The sequence below is a fragment of the Schistocerca gregaria genome, chromosome 4 (genome assembly GCF_023897955.1).
Source record: "Schistocerca gregaria isolate iqSchGreg1 chromosome 4, iqSchGreg1.2, whole genome shotgun sequence".
In the NCBI taxonomy this organism is placed as follows: domain Eukaryota; kingdom Metazoa; phylum Arthropoda; class Insecta; order Orthoptera; family Acrididae; genus Schistocerca; species Schistocerca gregaria.
In genome coordinates, this window is record NC_064923.1 from 632,777,729 (window position 1) to 632,791,368 (window position 13,640).

A 13,640-nucleotide genomic window follows, 5' to 3' on the forward strand; every position below is an offset into this window, starting at 1 on the left:
ACTGAAATCTATCCATGTTACCTTCAACAAAAACAAGTTGCCCAACAACAGATGTAGCCATAAATCCGCATAGCATAATTCGTGGGTTGAATGTGTTTGGGATCCAACTCAGTGTCTGAACTTCACACACACCAACATTTACAAATTTGTTAAACTTACTTTCATCTGTTTACAGTTGCCCCGTTTCTCCCAATAGTATCAGCGATTGCTAACAATGATTTTCCTTTTTCGTATTGTGAAATAACAATTTGCCTTTACTCCACAACTGTTTTCTTGCCTTTGCGGCGCATTATGCTTTTGCACGACATTCACCATGAATCGGAACGAACTTGCATGAGGTGCAGCATGCCACTGAAGGCGTAATTTATATTTGTTATAGTGTGTACATATTTTTCTCCTCACTGCGTGAAGCCAGCTGGTACAGAATTTACCCTACTGGCCATTAAAATTGCTACACCACGAAGATGACGTGCTACAAACGCGAAATTTAACCGACAGGAAGAAGATGCTGTCACATGCAAATGATTAGCTTTTCAGAGCATTCACATAAGGTTGGCGCCGGTGGCGACACCTACAACGTGCTGACATGAAGAAAGTTTCCAACCGATTTCTCGTACACTAACAGCAGTTGACCTGCGTTGCCTGGTGAAACGTTGTTGTGATACCTCGTATAAGGAGGAGAAATGCGTACCATCACGTTTCCGATTTTGATAAAGGTCGGCTTGTAGCCTATCGCGATTGCGGTTTATCATATCGCGCCATTGCTGCAGGCCTTGGTCGAGATCCAAAGACTGTTAACAGAATATGGAATCGTTGGGTTCAGGAGGGTAATACGGAACGCCGTGCTGGATACCAACGGCCTCGTATCACTAGCAGTCGAGATGACAGGCATCTTATCCGCATGGCTGTAACGGATCGTGCAGCCACGTCTCGATCCCTGAGTCAGCAGATGGGGACGTTTGCAAGACAACAACCATTTGCACGAACAGTTCGACAAGGTCTGCAGCAGCATGGACTATCAGCTAGGAGATCACGGCTGCTGTTACCCTTGTCGCTGCATCACAGACAGGAGCGTCTGCGATGGTGTACTCAACGACGAACCTGGGTGCACGAATAGCAAGACGTCATTTTTTCGGATGAATCCATGTTCTGTTTACATCATCATGATGGTCGCATTCGTGTTTGGTGACATTGCGGTGAACGCACATTGGAAGCGTGTATTCGTCATCGCTATACTGGCGTATCACCCGGCGTGATGGTATGGAGTGCCATTGGTTTCACGTCTCGGTCACCTCTTGTTCGCATTGACGGTACTTAGAACAGTGGGCGTTCTTTTCAGATGTGTTACGACCGGTAGCTCTACCCTCCATTCGATCCTTGCGATACCCTACATTTCAGCAGGATGATACACGACCGCTTGTTGGAGGACCTATACGGGCATTTCTGGATACAGAAAATGGTCGACTGCTGCCCTGGCCAGCACATTCTCCAGATCTCTCACCAACTGAAAACGTCTGGTTAATGGTGGCCGAGCAACTGGCTCGTCACAATACGCCAGTCACTACTCTTGATGAACTGTGGTATCGTGTTGAATCTGCATGGGCAGCTGTACCGATACACGCCATCCAAGCTCTGTTTGACTCAATGCCCAGGCGTATGAAGGCAGTTATTACGGCCAGAGGTGGTGGTTCTGGGTACTGATTTCTCAGGATCTATGCACCCAAATTGCGTGAAAATGTAATTACATGTCAGTTCTAGTACAATATATTCGTCCAATGAATACCCGATTATCATCTTCATTTCTTCTTGGTGTTGCAATTTTAATGGCCAGTAGTGTACATGCACTCTTCGCAGACGGTTGTTTAGCTAACCTTTTGGGTATACAAATTAGGAAGGAGACCCCGTGGTGTTAGTCTACCAAATAACATCTGTGATTGAGGTTTTTAGTTCGAACAAATAAAATTATTCTGCCTGAACAACGGTGTATGAATATATTTTTTCCGTGATTGTAAGTCCGTGTTCTCTCGTCCTAGCTAACCCCTACGCTTTCGCTCGTCAGATCTGATCGCGGCGCATCGTGTGCTGTCAAGCGCGCTCGCCGTCCCATCTCTGCCAGCACGCGCAGTAGCCAGCCATCCAAACGTGACGTGACAGTCGCGTTAATCCAATCAGCTGGCAGCGCAGCACCGTGCGGTGGCGGCAGCGGCCGCGATAAAGAAACGAGCCGGCTAATTCGGCGGGCTGCTTGACACGGCGCCAGCAGCGTCACGTCAGGCGAGGAACAATGCGCCGGGCGGTCGGCACAGGACACCGAATAGGGAACAGGCGTCCGCTGTTGACCTAAGGGAGACTCCGCGAGCCAACAGCGTTGGCCAGTTATAGACACGATGGCGGAAGCGCCAAGGAGCAAGTGAGGAAGTCGCTGACCTCCTGTGCTCGTACCGAACATATTTTTAATTTCATTGTTATTAGTATTACTTTCTGTACCTGGCCACGCTTTGCTGTGGCTCACTCTTCCTAAATGGAAAAGAAAGGAAAGCGAAAGTACACTTTCCTAATGTGTATGGGAATTGGATATAAGTCATAACCTGCTCCTCTCCCCTGTCTCTGTACATTTCCCCCTCTCCCTTTGTTTGTCCATCTTCTCTCTGTCCGTCATCTCTTTCCCCCTTTCTCTGTCCATCTTCTCTTCCCAATCTCTCTCTCTCCCCCCATACCACCCTGCCCTCTCTCCCTCTCCATCTCCTCCTTCACGTATTGCATGTCCATTTCATTTACTCCCACTTCTCTGTCCATCTCCTGCTGCTCCCATCCCCAACTCTCTCTGATTTTGAACGTCTTTTATTGTTGCTGCAAATTCAGATTCTGTAGCAGTATTCTAATCACAAACCAATAAGCCATAAATACAACTTTCCTGGCTGCTAACAACCTTTCAAAGGTGTATAGTCTACAAGTGTCTAAACGTTTATTACAGTAACGAGTAAAAATTTAAAGTAAATTGGAAAGATACATTTCGACATTCTTCGTAACAATGTTTTGCCTTTATGTATTAAATATAAACATATATTAAAGAATTAGGTACATAAAAGCACGTCCGTATTAAAATTAAACGTTGCGTCAAAATTTCAAAGCAACCGGTCAGGAACCTACGGAGATAAAAGATTTTGGACGATCGAACATTTACATTTTTACTTGTATATTATTATTATTATTTCTGGTTTTACAAAACATTTACATTTTTCAGTAGCTCGAAGTTATAAAGCACACTCCGTCTCAAGGCCACGAGTGGCCTACCGGGACTATCTGACCGACGTGTCATCCTCAGTGGAGGATGCGGATAGGAGGGGCGTGGGGTCAGCACACCGCTCTCCCGGTCGTATGATGGTATTCTTGACCGAAGCCGTTACTAATCGGTCGAGTAGCTCCTCAATTGGCATCACGAGGCTGAGTGCACCCCGAAAAATGGCAACAGCGCATGGCGGACTGGATGGTCACCCATCCAAGTGCCGACCACGCCCGACAGCGCTTAACTTCGGTGATCTCATAGGAACCGGTGTATCCACTGCGGCAAGGCCGTTGCCCAAGGTTATAAACCAAGTTTAATTTTCACTATTTATTTGTGCCTATCTGTCCATAAATTTTCTTCAGTATATTTTCCTCCAATTAGCGTCTAAATACCTTGCGTCCAAATGGTTTGTGATTTCACTCTTTTATTCCTTTCTGGTGGTACCCATTCCGTGACCTGTCGTGGCAACCTCAATCTTTCCTATCACATCCTTTCCGTATAACTGTATCATATGAGTTGTTTTTCTTCCGGAAAATCTATAATCGAACATGTTATACCCACTTTCTTCCTGATGATTTCTGAGCCTTTTCCGCCTGTATGTCCCTGCACCCCGTCTGCAAAATTCCATCTCCGATGCTATCGATATTTTCCTTAATCTGGATTTAACTTTCCTTACTTAAGCTCCATATTTCATAATGCTTCTGATAGTACAAACTATTTCATACCCTGGGCATCCGCAGCTGTTAAAAGACATGGTGTTAGGAAGAATACCGCTAACAGGTGGTAAAACTGTTGTTCATTGAAATACAACCGGTTTCATTGCTAAAGCCGCATCATCAGATGCAACAACATTAAATGGTCATCGGCATACCCATCGCTCCTAGTCAAATTTTTCTATTCAGTCACTTTTGTCAATGCCAGTCACTGAACATCAAATTTTGACCTGGAGTGATGGTTATTCCTACGACCACTTAACGTTGTTGCACCTGATGATGCGGCTTTAGGGTTCAAAACCGGTTGTGTTTCAATAAACAACTGTTTTACAAGCTGTTGAGGGAATTATTCTTATCAACATGCTTCTAACAGTAGATTTGAAGATTTTATCTTTTGTTTCCTTTCTAATATGTTGCTCCCATAAAATATCATTAAATGTTACAATAGTGAACCTTCCACCATTTATTCTTGTCTTAATTTCCTTATCTTGTTTACTATCTTAGTGATCCTTATTCCTAGATATACTATGTGTAATCGTCCCTATCCCTTCTCCCAATGTCAAATATTGATTTGTTCTTCCTATTACCATGTAATTTGCTTCATTAATGTTTACCTGGAGGACCCATTTCTTATACTCCTCTATTAGTTTCCGGATGATACATTCAGTGTCTTCTTCAACTTGCGCCAAAATTGCCTGATCACCAACAAATTGTAGTGAATATATACTATTACGAAGCGTATTCGGAAAGCAAATCCGATGGAACTTTGTACAGATGTGTTGGGCAATGTCTACTGATAGTTCCGCATCGCTCTTTTCAATTCAGAGCGCAAAGTGATCACGCTAAAATGCCTAAAACAACAGTGTCTCCTGCCAAGTATGCGGATCTGGTGAGAGATTTCGTCTGAAACCATGCAGCCCGCATAACGTTAATGTGACGCGTTTCTTTCTCCAAGACAATTTTCAGCCGCATTCTGCAGGGACAATGAAGACGCTCGCGCAGCGTTTTCCATGGGAAGTGTTTTATCACCCACAATATAGCCCTTAATTGGTTCCTTCCGTTGTTCATCTCCGCCACATGAACCGCTGGCTACAGAGGCAACATTTTGGCTCAGACCACGAAAGGCAGACGAGCGTAGAGAATTGACGGAAGGCACAGGCGGCTGCTTTCTGTGACGAGGGTACTGGAAAGTTTGTACAACGCCACGACAAATATCTGAGTCGGAGCAGCAGCTGTTTAGAGAGGTAGCTGGAAGGTGTGTCTAACTGTTGCGAATATTTTTATTTTTATTTTCAGTGTGGTTTTCATTTGCGAGCTATCTGACGTTACTTTCGGAACAGCCCTCGCATCATTTGTTGGGATTCCCATGCTCTTACACTTTTTGTTTCCACTTCCCAATGCTTTCTCTGTATATATACTTCATAAAGTGTCGGTGATAGACTTGCATCCCTGACGCAGTCCATGGACATTCCATATTTTAATTGTCTTTATCCGCCTCGCGTGGTAGCCGCGCGGTCTGGGACGTCTTGTCAAGGTCTGCGCGGCGCCCTCCGTCGGAGGTTCGAGTCCTCCCTCGGGCATGGGTGTGTGTGTCGTCCTTAGCGTAATTTAAGTTATATTAAATAGTGTGCAAGCTTAGGGACCGATGACCTCAGGTCCCATAAGACCTTACCACAAATTTCCAAAAAAATAATTCTCGTTGTTCGTTTTTCTGTTTACCATTTTAATCTGTCCGGCAGTATCTTAAGGTTCCGTTGCATTAGCATTTGAGGAGCCAGTATGCAACTACATGGCAGCAGATGCTAGTTGTTATCCGGTATTTTATAATCCCAGTGAACATATGCATATCGCCACTTGGGGAAGCACCTGATGGGAGACTAGCAACTCCAGGATGTTATACACCGAAAGTGGAGCAGTTATTAGTAACTGACCAAGAAATAAGTTGACTCAGTGTAGACAGACACACGAGACAGAATGATCAAAGCGTTTTCTGTTCTGCTTTCTAGGTTCCTCGGGTGTTACGCTATTTTTCCTGACACCTTCTCGTTGTAGTCCTTTATTGCTCATGCTTAATCTAATTTCTGATCTCTCCATGTTTTTCTGCATCTATATTGCGACTGTAACGTGCATTGTCACAGTACAGTTTACGGTGGATGGTACATCAAACCATTATGATCGATTCTGTTTGCTGTTGTGTTCACGTATTGAGCGAGGGAAAAATGACCGTCTATGTGCCTCTTTACGAACAGAAGTCCTTTACTCGTGATGCCTTCGCGAGGTATACGATGGTGAAAGCGTAATGAGCCCACAGTCTTCTTCCAATATAGGTTCTCTGAATTTACCCAACAGGGTTTATCGAGAACTATGTCGTCTTTTTTTCCATGGATTCCCAGTAAATGTTCCCCGAGTATTTCTAGTCCAGTTTCGTGCGGGTTAAACCTATCTGTTATGACCCCAGTAGCGCGTCTCTCTGATCGTCGTCTGGTATCAAGCTTGCTCGATACGGACTCATACATAGGAAAGCAATAGGGCTGGTCGCACTAGCTCTTTCTGTGCGACTTCCTTTACAGATGCACTACAATTTCCGTCAACCCTTCCAACAAATTCTAGTCGCATATGACATGGCTAACCAAGTCTACGGCTTCATTCAGTCCCTTGTTGACCAGTGTGGTGTGCAGTTGAAGATAGCAATAAGAAAGCCGAAGTTTTAAATGTCACATTAAAGAAATCGTTCACACTGAAGAGTTGTACAAGCATACTGTCAATTGACCATCGGAGGGACTTCCGTATGGAAGACATAGTAATAAGCATACGTGGCGTAGAGAATCAACTGAAAGATTTGAAAGCAAATAAATCATCCAGGTCCGAATGAAATTTAGTTCGATTTTACAAAGAGTGAATCTCTTGCCCAGCAGAAAAGTCCCAAGCGACTGGAACAAAGCGCAGGTGACTCCAGTATATAAAAAGGGTAATAGAACGTACCCGCAAAATTACCGGCCAATATTCTTAACTTCTTTTTGCTGCATAATCCTTGAACATGTTCTCAGTCGGAATATACACTTTCTTGAGACCGAGGAGCTTATGTCCACGAATCAGCATGTTTTTAGAAAGCGTCGCTCGGCTGCGAAACTCAGCTTACCCTTTTCGTAAATGATATTCTGATAATTGAGGCCCGCATCTCGTGGTCGTGCGGTAGCGTTCTCGCTTCCCACGCCCGGGTTCCCGGGTTCGATTCCCGCCGGGGTCAGGGATTTTCTCTGCCTCGTGATGGCTGGGTGTTGTGTGATGTCCTTAGCTTAGTTAGGTTTAAGTAGTTCTAAGTTCTCGGGGACTGATGAGCATAGATGTTTAGTCCCATAGTGCTCAGAGCCATTTGAACCATTTTTGAGAATTGTGGATGAAGGGCAACAGGCATGTTCCACATTTCCAAATTTTTCGAAAGTTTTTGGCACGACGCCCCACTGCTGGCTGTTAACGAAGATATGAGCATATGTGAGTGCCTCGAAGACTTCTTAAATAATAGAACCCAATACTTTGTCCTCGGCGGCGAGTGTCTACCAGAGACAAGGGTATCGTCAGGAATGGCCCGAAGTGTGATAGGACCGCTGTTGTTCTCTCTGTTCATAAATGGTGTGGCGGACAGAGTGGGATGCCTTTGTGTACAGTAAGGTGTCGAAGTTGAATGACTGTAGTAAGATACAAGACGACTTAGACAAAATTTCCAGTTGGTGCGATGAATGTCAGCTAGCCCTAAATGTGGAAAAATGTAAGTTAATGCGGATGAGTAGGAAGATCAAAACTGTAATATTCGTGTACAGTATTCTAGTGTCCTGCTTGACTCTGGCAAGTCATTTAAATATCTCGGCGTAATACTACAGCGTGATATGAGTCGGAACGAGCATGTGAGAACTGTGGTAGGGAAGGCAAGTTGTCAGCATCATCCTACTGGGAGAATTTGAGGAAAGATTGGTTTACTTGTAAAGGAGACCGCATATAGGACGCTGGTGCGACATATTCTTGAGTACTATTTGGGATCCGTACCAGGCCGGCTTGAAGAAAGGCAACGAAGCAATTCAGAGACGGGCTGCTGGATTCGTTACCGGTGGGTTCGAACAACACGTGTTACCGAGATGCATCGGGAACTCAAATGAGAATTCCTGGAGGGAAGGGGACGTTCTTTTCGAGAAACACTATTGAGAAAATTTAGACAACCGGCAGTTGAAGTTGACTGCCGAAAGATTCTACTGCCGCCAACATACATCATGTGCAAGTAAAATCATCAGGCGATCAATTCTAATTACAAAATGATCTAGAGAGAATTTCTGTATGGTGCGAAAAGTGGCAATTTGCACTAAACAAGGAAAAGTGCGAGGTCATCCACATCGGTACTAAAAGAAATCTCATAAATTTTGGGTATATGAAAATTCGCACAAATCAAAGGGCAGTCAATTCGACTAAATACCCAGGAATTACATTTACGAGCAAGTTAAATTGGAAAAAAAACCACATAGATAATATTCTGGGGAAGGCGAAACAAAGACTGTGCTTTGTTGGCAGAACACTTAGAAGATGCGACTAACCGACTGAAGAGGTAGTAGCCTACATTACACTTGTCCGTCCTCTGCTGGAATATGGCTGCGCCGTGTAGGATCCTTACCAGGTAGGATTGACGGAGGACATCGGAAAAGTGCAAAGAAGGGCAGCTCGTTTCCTGTTTACGTAATATAGGGGTGAGAGTGTCACTAATATGATAGGTGAGTTGGGGTGGCAGTCACTGAAACAAAGTCGGTTTTCTTTGCGGCGAGATCTATTTACGAAATTTCAATCACCAACTTTCTCTTCAGAATGCAAAAATATTTGTTGACACCCACCTACTTAGGGAAGAATGATCATCATAATAAAATAAATCACAGCTATAACGGAAAGATTTAGGTGTTCCTTTTTCCTCTACGCCATACGAGAGTGGAATGGTAGAGAAGTAGCATGAAAATGGTTCGATGGACCCCCTGCCAGGCACTTAAGTGTGAATTGCCGAGTAACCATGTAGATGTAGATGTAGAAGGAGCACGAAGATACGACAGATTACGGCTTATACGGACGCGCACTGACAGCCGTTTTATCCTCGCTCTATTTGTGAGTTGAACAGGAGGGGAAATGAGAAGTAGTGGTACAGGGTACCCTCCACCACGCACCGTACGGTGGCTTGCGAAGTTTCAGTGTAGTTGTAGATGTAGATCCGAGTCTTCCATTGTCCTTCCTTAATACCGATTTTATACGATAGTCACATTTCATACCTGAGCCAGTTTGGTATTGTCTCTAGTGCAATGAATCGATTGTAGTCAAGCTTGCACGTTATCGCCGGCCATACACTTTGCAGCTCCCGCCTAGGTGGCATGGCGCTGGCTGGGCTACGGAGATATGATTCGGTGTTACCGACGGCTTGGTGGTCTAGGCCGGCAGGCAGATGCCTAAGCCTTGTGACTTACGGCTGTTATCTGAGTGTCAGGGCGTGTATAGCGGTGCCGTACGGAAATCTGCTGCCCGCAACTGGCGTAGTGGCAATTTTGATTGGAGATGCCACAAGTCTGTCAGGTGGGGTGGTCAAGTTCGGCAGACAACTGATAAGCCACGACCAGGTTAAATGAGTCCCGATTTCAGTTACTAAGAGATGATGGCAGGGTTCTAGTGTGGCGCAGACCTCACGAAACTATGGAGGACTGTGCAAGCTGCTGGTGGCTCCATAATGGTGTGGGCTGTGTTTGTACAAGGAATGGACTGGGTCCTCTGATCCAAGTGAATCGATCATTGCCTGGAAATGGTTATGTTCGACTACTCGGAGACCACTAGCAGCCATTGATGAACGTAATATTCCCAGACAACAATGTACACTACTGGCCATTAAAACAGATACACCACGAAGATGACGTGCTACAGACGCGAACTTTAACCGACAGGAAGAAGATGCTGTGATATGCAAATGATTAGCTTTTCAGGGCATTCACACAAGGTTGGCGCCGGTGGCGACACCTGCAACGTGCTGAAATGAGGAAAGTTTCCAACCGATTTCTCATACACAAACGGCAGTTGACCGGCATTGCCTGCTGAAACGTTGTTGTAATGCCTCGTGTAAGGAGGAGAAATGCGTACCATCACGTTTCCGACTTTGATAAAGGTCGTATTGTAGCCTATCGCGATTGCGGTTTGTCGTATCGCGACATTGCTGCTCGCGTTGGTCGAGATCCAATTACTGTTAGCAGAATATGGAATCGGTGGGTGCAGGAGGGTAATAAGGAACGCCGTGCTTGATCCCAAAGGTCTCGTATGACTGTCAGTCGAGATAAGACATCTTATCCGCATGGCTGTTGCGGATCGTGCAGCCACGTCTCGATCCCTGAGTCAACAGATGGGGACGTTTGCAATGCAACAACCATCTGCACGAACAGTTCAAAGTATTTTGCAGCAGCATGGACTACCAGCTCGGAGACCATGGCTGCGGTTACCCTTGACGCTGCACCACAGACAGAAGCGCCTGCGATGGTGTACTCACGACGAACGTGGGTGCATGAATGGCAAAACGTCATTTTTTCGGACGAATCCAGGTTGTTTTTACAGCATCATTATGGTCGCAACCGTGTTTGGCGACGTTGCGGTCAACTCACATTGGAAGCGTCCATTCGTCATCGCCATACTGGCGTATCACCCGGCGTGATGGTATAGGGTGCCATTGGTTACACGTCTCGGTCACCTCTTGTTCGCATTGACGGCACTTTGAACAGTGGACGTTACATTTCAGATGTGTTACGACCCGTGGCTCTACCCTCCATTCGATCCATGCGAAACCCTACATTTCAGCAGGATAATGCACGATCGCATGTTGCAGGTCTTATACGGGCCTTTCTGGATACAGAAAATGTTCGACTGCTGCCCTGGCCAGCACATTCTCCAGATCTCTGACCAATTGAAAACGTCTGGTCAATGGTGGCCGAGCAACTGGCTCGTCACAATACGCCAGTCACTACTCTTGATGAACTGAGGTATCGTGTTGAAACTGCATGGACTGCTGTACCTGTACACGCCATCCAAGGTCTGTTCGACTCAATGCCCAGGCGTATCGAGCCCGTTATTACAGCCAGAGGTGGTTGTTCTGGGCACTGATTTCTGAGGATCTGTGCACCCAAATTGCGTGAAAATGTAATCGCAAAACATTTCTAGTATAATATATTTGTCCAATAAATACCCGTTTATCGTCTGCATTTCTTCTTGGTGTAGCAATTTTAATGGCCAGTAGTATAATTTTTATGGATGACAATGCGTGACCACAGCTTTTGGCGATTGGTTTGAAGAGCATTCTGGACAGTACGAGCCAGTGATATGGCCACCCGTAGAAATTTTGTGGCACATAATCAAGATGTCAGTCTGTGCACAAAATCCGGCACCGGCGATCACGGATGGCTACAGACTCGGCAATATTTCTGCACTGGATTTCCAACGCCGTGTTGAGTCCATGCCATGTCCAGTTGCTGTACTTCGCCCAGCAAAAGGATGTCCGACACTACTTTTTACCGCCTCAGTGTACGCTCTGTATCATATTGCACGTCAATGATTGGTACGTGTTTAGGAACTAGTCTAAGCACGTTGATGAGGTCGCTCCGCTGCACTCATAATGGGGAGCATTGTATGTATTCGATACATCCGCGAGTCAATCGTAGTATTAAAAGTTAATGCTTTAGTCAAGCTAGATTCTACTAGATACTGAAGGACCTGAGTCGAAATAAGGCTCCTGGAGTAGACAACATTCCATTGGAACTACTGACGGCCTTGGGAGAGCCAATCCTGACAAAACTCTACCATCTGGTGAGCAAGATGTACGAAACAGGCGAAATACCCTTAGACTTCAAGAAGAATGTAATAATTCCAATCCCAAAGAAAGCAGGTGTTGACAGATGTGAAAATTACCGAACTATCAGTTTAATAAGCCACAGCTGCAAAATACTAACACGAATTCTTTACAGACGAATATAAAAACTAGTAGAAGCCGACCTCGGGGAAGATCAGTTCCGTAGAAATACTGGAACACGTGAGGCAATACTGACCTTACGACTTATCCTAGAATAAAAATTAAGGAAAGGCAAACCTATGTTTCTAGTATTTGTAGACTTAGAGAAAGCTTTTGACAATGTTGACTGAAATACTCTCTTTCAAATTGTAAAGGTGGCAGGGGTAAAATACAGGGAGAGAAAGGCTATTTACAATTTGTACAGAAACCAGATGGCAGTTATAAGGGTCGAGGGACATGAAAGGGAAGCAGTTGTTGGGAAGGGAGTAAGACAGGGTTGTAGCCTCTCCCCGATGTTATTCAATCTGTATATTGAGCAAGCAGTAAAGGAAACAAAAGAAAAGTTCGGAGTAGGTATTAAAATCCATGGAGAAGAAATAAAAACTTTTTAGGTTCGCTGATGACATTGTAATTCTGTCAGAGACAGCAAACGACTTGGAAGAGCAGTTGAATGGAATGGACAGTGTCTTGAGAGGAGCGTATAAGATTAACATCAACAAAAGCAAAACGAGGATAATGGAATGTAGTCGAATTAAGTCGGGTGATGCTGAGGGAATTAGATTAGAAAATGAGACACTTAAAATAGTAAAGGAGTTTTGGTATTTGGGGAGCAAAATAACTGATGATGTTCGAAGTAGAGAGGATATAAAATGTAGACTGTCAATGGCAAGGAAAGCGTTTCTGAAGAAGAGAAATTGGTTAACATCGAGTATAGATTTCAGTGTCAGGAAGTCATTTCGGAAAGTATTTGTATCGGGTGTAGCCATGTATGGAAGTGAAACATGGACGATAAATCATTTGGACAAGAAGAGAATAGAAGCTTTCGAAATGTGGTGCTACAGAAGAATGCTGAAGATTATATAGGTAGATCACATAACTAATGAGGAAGTATTGAATAGGATTTGTGGCACAACTTGACCAGAAGAAGGGATCGGTTGGTAGGATATGTTCTGAGGCATCAAGGGATCACCAATTTAGCGTGGAGGGTAAAAATCGTAGAGGGAGACCAAGAGATGAATACACTAAGCAGATTCAGAAGGATGTAGGTTTCAGTAGCAACTGGGAGATGAAGAAGCTTGCACAGGATAGAGTAGCATGGAGAGCTGCATCAAACCAGTCTCAGGACTGAAGACCACAACATCAACAATAACATAATAGTTTTAAGGTTTTTCTTAAATAGGATTTCTCTTGCAAATGATCATTAGGCAGCACATTTTTGTAATCAGTGTATTGCACAGTCACCACCTTTTATGCCACCGGATGAGCTCCCTGCTGCGCTAAACAAAAAATGAATGTATTTATAAAACAGATCTGCACACTCAGCAGTCAGTTAGTTTTACTAGTTCTGTTGTAAATATATTTAACAGTTCTGCTATTGAACTAAAATGGTTTTAATTCCTTAATGTCTTAAGCTACTGCTTTGAAGGTTTGTGGGTAGTCACACAGTGATTATTACTTTGCTTTTTAACAGATTAATTTAGTGTCAGGATGGTTTTGCTCCATTGTGCTTGCATTAATAAGTTGTATTTGTTACACTTTTATAGTGTAATCTTTTCTGTGGTTTAGTTCTGTAGCTAATCATTTA

At 44.4% G+C, this 13,640-nt stretch overlaps 1 protein-coding gene and 1 pseudogene across 6 annotated transcripts in view; one reads left to right on the forward strand and one right to left on the reverse strand.

The window, feature by feature from the left end:
- Positions 1–13,640, forward strand: part of LOC126267249 (uncharacterized) — a 698,963-nt gene that overhangs the window by 219,438 nt on the left and 465,885 nt on the right. The window lies entirely within an intron of this gene.
- On the reverse strand, positions 3,464–3,581 carry LOC126268470 (5S ribosomal RNA; annotated as a pseudogene).